Raw genomic sequence first — 10294 nt, 5'->3', positions numbered from 1 at the left:
TTTTAGCAGGCAAATATAATACTAGAACCAAGCAGGAACTAGAATTCTTATTTTACGTGGCTTTCAGTATATTCATTTCAAAATTGGCTATATGTCCCTTGAAATTGAAAAATAAAAAAATAAACAATATGTCAGAAAGAAACTGACTGGAAAATTTGTTAGGATGGTCAAAATATTAAAAGTAAGGAATTTGGCTCATTTTGATTTTTCAGGGATGTATTATGCAGTACTAGCTAGAAGAGAAGTAAAGCACTTGAATGACAAAAATACTGAATATCTCTGTCCAAATGCTGTTGAAATTGTACATTTCAGTATTTGTAGACTTCCTTAGTTTTCTCAAAATAAATGTTAAACACAGTTTTGTAAGAGTTTCACTCTGGAAATTTTATTATGTATTATGTGAATTAACATTTAACATTTTCATGTAAAAATTAGTAAAAGCTGTCAGCAACAAAGGATCTTTTATTGATGATCAGAGTTTCCCTTTGAAGAGGGAAACCCTTTCATACTTGACATAATTTTTTCCAATCTTTCCCATTTCACCAATTTAAAAAAAGAAAAGAAAAAAAGATAAACTTCTTATAATAAACTTTTTTCCATCAAAGTAAACCTCTTTCAGAAAAAATTATCTTTGAATCCAAAACACCTAAAATATTTTCTTGAATTATTTATTTTAATTAAAAAAAAAGGTGGGAAAAGCATCTTGTCCTTTATTTTTTCTTTATAATTTTTTTTTTGAAACATCTCTAAATTTTGGATCAGTACTTAATTAAAGAATATTAATGGTATTGTGGATTTTTGTTTGTGTTTTTCTTTGTTTAATAGGTGAAAAAAATTGACAGGCTCAAAACTAATGTTTTACTTTGAATTTCTAAAGTGTACATTGGCTTATTAATATTATTGTATTAACTTAACATCTAATATAATATCCAGGGAGCCAACATTAGAATTACAGAGTTAAAGAGCAGGAAGCTATTATTTATTTCCTGGCAGTACAATGCACAAATACTACAAAGCTGATACTATGATTCTAGGTTGGATTTTCCTTTATATAATTTCTTCATAGGGGAGTACCATCAGGCCATGAAGTCAAATGAGTCTCACCAACAAAAGAGTGTCTAACATTTATGATACAAAAATTTCAACTTGAAGTGGAGTCTGCTGCTCAAGATGGCGACCTGTAACATGGACCATACTGACTTTGTATTAAGATCAGGACATGTATTTATTACTCAAGCTGAAAGGGTTAAAAAAAGTTGTTTAAAGAAGTTATGAGATAATACCAATCCAAGTACAAGTACAGTAAATCCAAAGGCCATTGAGCAAACGTACTTGGCTTTGTAATCAGCCTTCAAAACCTAAATGGAGCCGAAATTACTTCTTACACATCTCCTTACATTTGGTTTGACAGCTCAGTGCACTGATGTTTGCAGTCTGTCTTCTGCTTGTGCTGCTTAATACAGCACAAGACTCATGTTTCACCACTACAAAGTCTCAGCAAAGTTCTTGGAGCTTTCTGGAGACCTCTGACTCACTCTCAGTGGGATCTTCTGCAATACAGCATAGCTTCTTCCTAATCCCACTGCTCCTCTGTACCCTTTGTTGCTGGATCTCTGCTTTGTGTCCCAGCTCCAAGATCAACAGCTTTGGAAAGGGACTCTCAGATGAAAAAGAGAATTTGGTAATAATCTTTATTTTTTGCCCTGAGAATAGGAAAATGTACACGGGGCTAGAATGTGGCCTGAAATGCTGCTTCCGGAAGCAAATGGATAGGAAGTGATCGTGTTTAACTGAAAATACTCAACACACAGAGCTAATTCATCTAACAAAGTAAATACAATATAAAATAATATAATAATAAAATAACACTTTCCAGAATGCATCATAAAGTATAGTAAAGTATATTTTAGATAGTGATAAACAAAAATCTCCTTTTCAGATCATATCTATCAGTATTCTTGGATGAATTACTAAATGATCAGCAACATGCACTGCTTGATATCATGAACACCAGTTTTCTCAGTGAGGCGCTTCATTAAGGATTCAACTCATCTCCTCAGTTCAAGTGGCTGGTCTTAATGACTTTGTTTTCATCAGATAATAATTGTACCTTAAGTACCTCAAATTGGATAGTTTTTACTCAAAATACCTGTTGAAATTTATTACTTAGAATGACCCTCATAAGAAGCAGAAAACTGAACAAAACAAAACAAAACAAAAAAAAGCAAAACAAAAATAGAAGTCTCTGCAGCCCTTTTCTTAAGTTGCAAGACATGGGATATAGATACTTTAGAGGAGAACATTGCTCACAGAGATTAATGCTTCTGTTTGAACACAAACACAATCAGCATAGTGTGAAAAGAAGAAACTTACCAGTACTAATGCATCTACAGCATAATAATCTTGAGAAAGCTGAGGTCACCATTCAAGCCATGTTCTGAAGCCAGTGGATGCCAGTCCTGCTACTGATATTGCTCTTCTCATCATGGATCATTCCCCTCCCCTTACCCTGCCAGGCCATTTCCATGCTTTTGTCATTCGTTCCATTGTGCCAGCATGAGAGTTAGTGCAGCTGAACAATGACTCAGACCAGGGAACTGATCCAACTGAAAACTAAATTATTTTTTTTTCCTGGCTGTGTTACTTTTACCTCTCTCAATTCTGGTTCACTGTGTGGCCACAAGAAATTTTTTTTCCAGCAGATGGAAAGGCTCAACATAAAGAAAGAACAAGTATAGCTGCACTGGATGTGCTGGATTGTATTAGATGAAAATGACACTAAGGAGGTATGAAATTAAGAACTACTCACAGCTACAAAACTATCTTGCTGTGTGATGCCAGGCATGCTATTCCAAGTCTCTCTTCCCAATTTTAGTCTATTTAGAATACAATCTTCAAAGTAAAAATGTTTGGCTTATTTTGTACTAATATAATTAATTCACATTTGAGTAACTGTGGTAGTAAAAAGAAATAAAAATCATGATTTCTGAGGGTAAATGAGTTTACCTAAGGGATTTACATTTTTAATGGAAATGCCAAGTGGACGTCATCTCATGGAGTGCAGCCCTATATTAAAAGCTGTAGAATGTTATTTTTTGTTTATCAAAGTTCATCTTGAAGTCAAGAAAATAACATGAAACTCATCTGCCTAGTAAAGGAATTATTAAGGGTATTATGTACAGTGTCTTTAAAATTAACATCATACTTGACATTCGAAATGCTGCAGATTTTTTTCTTGTTCAGAAACTAAAATAATCTGAAACCATTTTTATCTGCATCTTTTTAGACACTCTCGGTATATATTTTATCATAAAATGACTAAACTGCTGTATGGTGTGACTGAATAAGAGGGATGTAGCAGAGTATTTTTATATCTGTGTTTATATCCTTTATATCTGTGTATCAGAGCAGCGTGAATGTATCATTCTCCAGACAAGGAAGTTTTTCCACACATGAAGATATAGCAAGGTGTTCTAGCACCTGCTGTTGATCCTCTCTGGCACTTCATCGTCATAGAGACTTCATTGGGCCTGCTAACACTTAATACTTTGCTTCTGCACAAAGACCTTTCACTGGCTCTACATTTCTGTTTCCTTCTGCTACAAACAAGGTCAGTGGAGAAGGACTGTGATAGTTAATTTTCTCCTTGAAAATGTGCGAGATTTTTCTGCTCCTTTTTCGTTGTTTTTTTTTTTTTTTTTTTTTTTTGCCTACTGGTGTCCATTTCACAAAAGAGAGGATCTCTGCATATTAGCCAGTGGTTACCTTGGTGATGGAGACGCAGTTCAGCCAGCATCCCTATCCTCACTACCACTTGTGGAGTTGAGCAGAGATATCATTATCAGGAAATATCACTGTAGGGCAATCCAAGGAAAGAATGCTATTCTCTTAATTTCTTTGATTTAAATTAGTAGTAACAGTGAAGAATATGATGTAAAGTCCATCAGTGAGAGAAGATTCCATTCTTCGGGGACCCTTTAGGCTATATCTTTCATCCCATATCCCACTGTTGATTACTTTTAAAAATCATTTTTTGCTTTGCTAGTGTCACAGTAGGAGTTTAAGAAGTCAGTTGCAGCCAATTGTATTTTCTCCTTTCTCTCAAGAGGGGATAAAGCTTTCTAACAATTTGAATAAACTGTGATTACGTCTTCATTTGTCAGTAATGGGATTACCACGCTGATAAAAGAGACTTCAGATAAACATACATGTTTAGAATTGGTGTAAATTACCCAAGAGGGTCAGGAATATCCTTTGGACTCCTTAGGGCCCTTCCCTCTCTTTGAAAACTTGCTGGCACCAAAGGCTCTCAATAGCTGGGACCAACTGATCATTCCCTGCTGGGGGCTGAGGTTGTTCTCCTGAGCACATGGTCACTCAACTGGAAAATACACTTATACACATCCAAGCCTGCAGTTATTTTGTTCACTATAACTAAAAACTGAAGATCTTTCAGACACCTGATTTTGTCTCTGGATGAATAAAATGTCATAAATCCTCATCAGCTAATAATAATTAAGAGATAAAGACAATCTGAGAAAAAATATAAGTGCTGTTGTCACTAAAAGCCGATGGACTCCACGGTGAGATAATCTTTTTAACACAGCAACCACACACAAAATGTTTGTCCAAAAGTCCATTTGTGAAAGAGAACAAATGGAGAAATTTTAAAGCAAGTAGGAAAGATACAAGTGAGGAATGAAATGCAAATTTAAATCCTGTTAGGGTTAAAAACAAAAACAAAAACCAAACAAAAAAACACCCTTGAAAATAATTACACTGAGTCGTTATAATGAATTGTGTATTACAATATGGAGGGATTGCTCAAGAGAGTAATAAACCTCTGCAGAGTGCAAGCAGCACAAGGATTAGTTAGTTCTGTAGTTGACTTCAACTTCATGAGGTCTTGATTCTGCCATCGATACACCTTTTCAGTTGATTTTACTTGTATTGGCATAAGTGTAATTCCTTGTAGGTTAAATACTACCCAAAAATTATGGGCTATAGAGCTAGTTGTTTATATTGGAAACTGAGAAATATAATTTGAGTATGTGTGCTAATCTAGTGGGGAATAACTTCACTGAAGTGAACTGAATTACATCAGAATTACATATGTAAAACTCAGGAAAAAGGAAAGAAAGAATATGGTTTAGACAACTGCTATATATGATGCACAGCTTTGAGTAGCTAGCCAATAAGTATGTCGTGGTAAAATTGGTCTTACTTTTGCTGATGGCACATTTTTACATGTGTCATTTTTTCTTGAATACATTATAATGGTAGGTGAAAATTCATCAGTGTAGTCAAAATTTCATACTAGAGTTAAGCAGAGCTTTTGGTTCACCTTTATCCTATTGCTGGATATAAACTACTAAACTTGAATGTAATGTAATAAAATCTCAAGAGAATGAAAATAAAGTCAGAATGTCATGGTAAATATGTTCACAATTATAAAGAAACAATAGGAATAGGAATGTCAGCATGATGTGAACTACAAGGAAAACACAGGTAAGATTACAGTTGCCAGGCTCTTCCTGTCTACTTTGGAAGAAGAAAAGTCAAGAATTCATTGAAGGCAAAATAACAAGGTCTTGATATGGGAAAGATAAAAAAACGAAGTCAATCAAATCCTTCCAGAAAAGTATTAGAATCATAGAATCATACAATATCCTGAGTTGGAAGGGATCCACAAGGATCATCAAGTTCAACTCCTGGCTCCACAAAAGACCATCCTCACTGTGGCTCACATATCTGAAACTGAGACACCTTGATCACTGAATCGTTCTTATAGACTGAGTTCTTACTGTTATCCATTTCACCAAGGCAGATGGTTCCCTCCTTACACCTGAAGGGATTGGATAAACTGAAGGGATCAAGTTCTGAGCAGAAATGGAATAAGGTTGAATTTGTCCCCACTCTCACTGGATAGCACAGAGCTGTCTGAATGGGACCAAAGAAGTCCATCTCCCACTGAGCTCCTCCTGCCCTGGCCAAGGATGAGCAGCCAGACACAGGATACTCCTGAGTCACAGAGAGCTGAACAAACTTCAGTGCTTCATGTGAGCTTCTCTATAGAGAGGAGGATCTGTGATACAGAAAGGCTTTATATTGTAGACCTATTCTGAAAGCATCCTGAACCTTGAAATATGTTAACACAACATAAATGTAGAGAATGTAATCAGATGATATGTAAAAACTAAGACACTTTAAGGGCTATGAACAATTTTAGCCATATGCCGCTGATGGTTTAGAATTTAAGGTGTTTTCCTATTTACTCACAGAATTCCAGCCTGTGAAGTACATGTGATAGCAGCACTATTATGAGAGCTCTTATAATTTTCCTATTCACCAATTTTTAAATACTAAAGGAAGATTCTCCTTAGAAGAGAAGTTCTAAGGATCCACAGAACTTAATACTCTCTGGTTTTGGTACTAAAATTTAAATACAGCTAATATATCAAATCAGTATAGGAATAAAATTCCATATGAAAACATTTAAAGTACATTAGATTTTTTGTCAAGATGAAAAACTGAATAAAACTCAAGCAATCTATTCTAAATGGTAACTATACAATTAGCCTTTTCAGTATAATATCCTGAAAGCCCTATGTACACTTGTAAAATATGCTTCAAACAGGTTGAATTGTATTTTACATTACAGCGCTCCCAGGAAGATCAATTGCTGTACATCCCCACCTTAACTATTAATGGCAAGAGATGTTAACATTATTGGCCATATTAACATAAGACATATAAAATCACCATCTATCACCATCATTATATAAAACTTCTTACACACTTTGCATTCATCAAATGCATTCTAAGCAAGTAAACTGTACTAGTCTTGTCAGAAGGTCATGTTTACTGAATGTTAAAAATCAACTCCAAGCAAATGCCAAATGATTTTTCTTCTTATATTGATTGCAAGGATAAACAGAATCAATAATGAATAATTACATTATGAGATGACCCACTAATGACAGACATTTTTACAGTGATGGGTATAAGGTTGTAGTTGACATCTGTGACAAATAAAAGGAGGACAAATGGAAAAATAAGAAAAACAACACCTTGACATTGTGACAAGTATTAACAAATTATTAGTGACATAATGACAAATTGTAAATATGTCACAATGGAATGGACAGAGAGATAGCTCAGTTTAGAGAAGAAGTGATTAAGATACAGGTTGAATTAACTGAAAAAAAAATTTTTGACTCTTTACCAGAGGAAGGGCATTAGAAACTACATAAGGGGAAGAGATAGTGAAATCAAAAATTTGAGAGAAAGAACACTAGTGGGTGGCACAAAAGGGAAAAAGGTAAGCCAGTTAATACATACTTATATATATATATATAAAGAACAAAACTGAAAAAGATAGAAGAGCAGAAAGGTATAGGATAGAAACAGAAGTTAGGCGTAAGTGAAGAAAGTATTGATAGAAAAATAACAGAAGGTTTGAGAAGGTTAAGAAGGTGAGAGCCTGGAAAACAGTGAGTTGGCAGGAATATTAATTAGAAAGTATTCAATAACACAAGCCAAGCAGTAAAATAAAGCAATATAACTATTGTAAGGATTAAAAGCAGCAGCAGCAGTGAACTAATGAGAGTCAAGTCAGTAGGTGAAAGAAGCATAGTCTTCTTGGACAGTGAAATGGAGCTGAGGACTTTTTAAATGATGTCAGAACTTGTGGGTGCCAGGAGCAAACCAAAACTGTGATGTAAATAGAAAGTGGTTTCTTCCTTCTCACATTGGCAGTACTGTCCAAGGTCTGCATTTGATTCTGCTCAAAGATCTCAAAGAAATCTCCCATACTATTCAAGCCATCCTTTTCCCCTACACCTCTCCCTTCCTAATCTATGCAGTACCAAGAGAAAAGACCCAAGGGAGTATTAATCTGATGATTTTAGAATCCCAGTAAATGTAATTTCTATAATCAGGACCTATTTGCCTAGAGTGTTCTTCCATTATCTACATACCATTTATGTCAGTCGTTGATGGGTTTTTTTTCTCCTTCACTGGGCACTCCTTTTCCTATTTTTAACTGCCCATCACCCTCTGAAAAAGTCATCAATCGCTTGCTGAATTGAAGTTTAACCAGGTTTTTGAAGCCAACAATTCAATGTGTGCTGCTTCATAGGATTAGTTAATCATAAGCCATCATGGTCATATTAGCAAGTTGTATTAGGAAGAGATTCATCACTAGGAGGATATTGAGACTTTGGAACAAGTTGACCAGAGAAGATGTGGGTGGAACAACCCTGGAACTGCTCAAGGCCAGGGAGGACGGGGCTCAAGGCAACATGCTCTATGAGCAGGTGTCTCTGCCCATAGCACAGGGTTTGGAACTAAGTGGATGATCCTTAAGGTCTTCTCTAACCAAGCCATTCCAGGATTCTATGATTCTATGATGTCAAGAGTGGATAAGAACATCAAATACAGAGAGAAATTCACTTAGGCATCTATCCAATGGCTGAGATCCATATGCAAAGAACACCCATCAGCTTCTTCATAAATTTAATAACTTGAATTACTACAAATAGCAAAAAACTAAAGTATTTTTGAAATTCTATCCTGAAGAGTAACGTAAGAGAGTTAAAAGCCCAGAACTCATGGTTTTCAATTGGATTTATACTTCTAATTCCCTTGCGTACGTTTAGAAATTCTATTCATGGACATTTTTATTAAAAATTTTGCACCAATTCTCAAATGTATTTCTAAGTTCTTTTGGCTTCAAAGGGAGTTGGACACACAAAAAAAATCTATTGGAGGATTAGGTACTTGGTTTATATGAGCAGCCCAAGTTAAAGTTGCACCAGGCTTTACTGGAAAAACAAAGACTTTAAAATTTGAGAGCTGATAGAGATCACAGCAAAGAGAGCAGCATACTTTATATGGAGCTCCACTTAATAACCAGGCACTGTAACAGCTGCAATTTCTGAGTAATTTGAAAGTGTAACATCAAAGCATTGAGCACAATGTTCATTGTGGAAAGGGTTGCATCAAAAAGAAATTGTTGTTTACAACCTTTTTAAGGTTTTTACCTTATGAAACACATGACTGAACACTGGCTATCCAAAAGCAGAAAGATATCTCACAAACATTTTTGAACTTGAATTAGAAATGTAAGGTATGGCCACACAGCCACGGTCAGTAACATAATCTTCAATTATTCATTCAGTTATTTCAGTCTAAAGGACTTCTTTCACCCTCTGTGGACATGAAATGCTGTTCCTGAAGATGTAAAACATGAGCTTTATTTTTTTATTATTTTATACATGCTCTCAGTGACTTCTATTAAAACTGTCTCAGTGACATCCATTACTACAGATTGCAAGAATAGCACTGCATTTTCCCCTTAAAATTCATGGAACTTAAACAGATGTAGGCTTCTCTTCAATTACATACAGAAATTGAAAAAAGAATTATACTATCTATGACAGAAGAAAAAAACTTTCACAAGCCTTCTACTTTCAGTATAAACACAAACTGTAGAAGAGACTGTGTGACTTTATCAGAGCTACAACATCTACATGTCTTCACAAAGTATGAATTAGCTCAGATTTAAACCAGAAACCTAAGCCATATATTTAGTTTCAAATGCTACCAAGTTTTGAATTCATTACAAATAAATTGGAAGAACTCAGACATAAATATTAAACAGTTCATTAGTACGTTTGTAGTCAAAAAGACAATGAGACTTGAAAATATCATTCCATGAGTGTCCAAGGGAGGTGACATTCCAGTTAGCATTGGACAGCATCTTAGTGACTGAATGCTATGAACAGAAGTAAGTAGAGATATTCAGGAAAAAAAATGTAGAATGAGAGAATGTAGTCAGTCTTGAAAAATCTATGCATGCTTTGGTTAGAGGAATAGGGCAAACAAAGCAAAGTGCCCCCAACAAATGACATCTAGCTTCCGAAGTGACATTGCACAGTGGAATACGTTTCCTGAATAAGAGCTAAAATAGATATATCTTAACCTGCTAGGTTTGTTTTCTATCTGTACAAGCAGCACTGAGTTTTTCCCCTAGTTATATGTGCCATTATCATTAGTTTCTTTCCTAATCTGTAAACATTAAGGTCAATCTGAGGCCAAGCCTGGATGGGCTACGAGACGTAAATTTGCTTTGGCTAAGAAAACACTTGTGGCTAGGTCACATGATACTGCCCTTTCCTTTTATTTGGAATCTTTTCGGATTAGAGAGCAATGGCCTTAAAAAACTCATACAATACTCTGCAAATTAGTACATATGTCTATCAGACAGTCATTCAATTGCTTCTGCAGTTCA

This window comes from Cyrtonyx montezumae, unplaced genomic scaffold (assembly GCF_038088225.1).
Source record: "Cyrtonyx montezumae isolate F1298 unplaced genomic scaffold, pur_monq_1.0 scaffold_2, whole genome shotgun sequence".
Classification (NCBI taxonomy): Eukaryota; Metazoa; Chordata; class Aves; order Galliformes; family Odontophoridae; genus Cyrtonyx; species Cyrtonyx montezumae.
The sequence above is the reverse complement of the archived record's forward strand: the minus strand, read 5'-3'. Positions refer to the sequence as shown.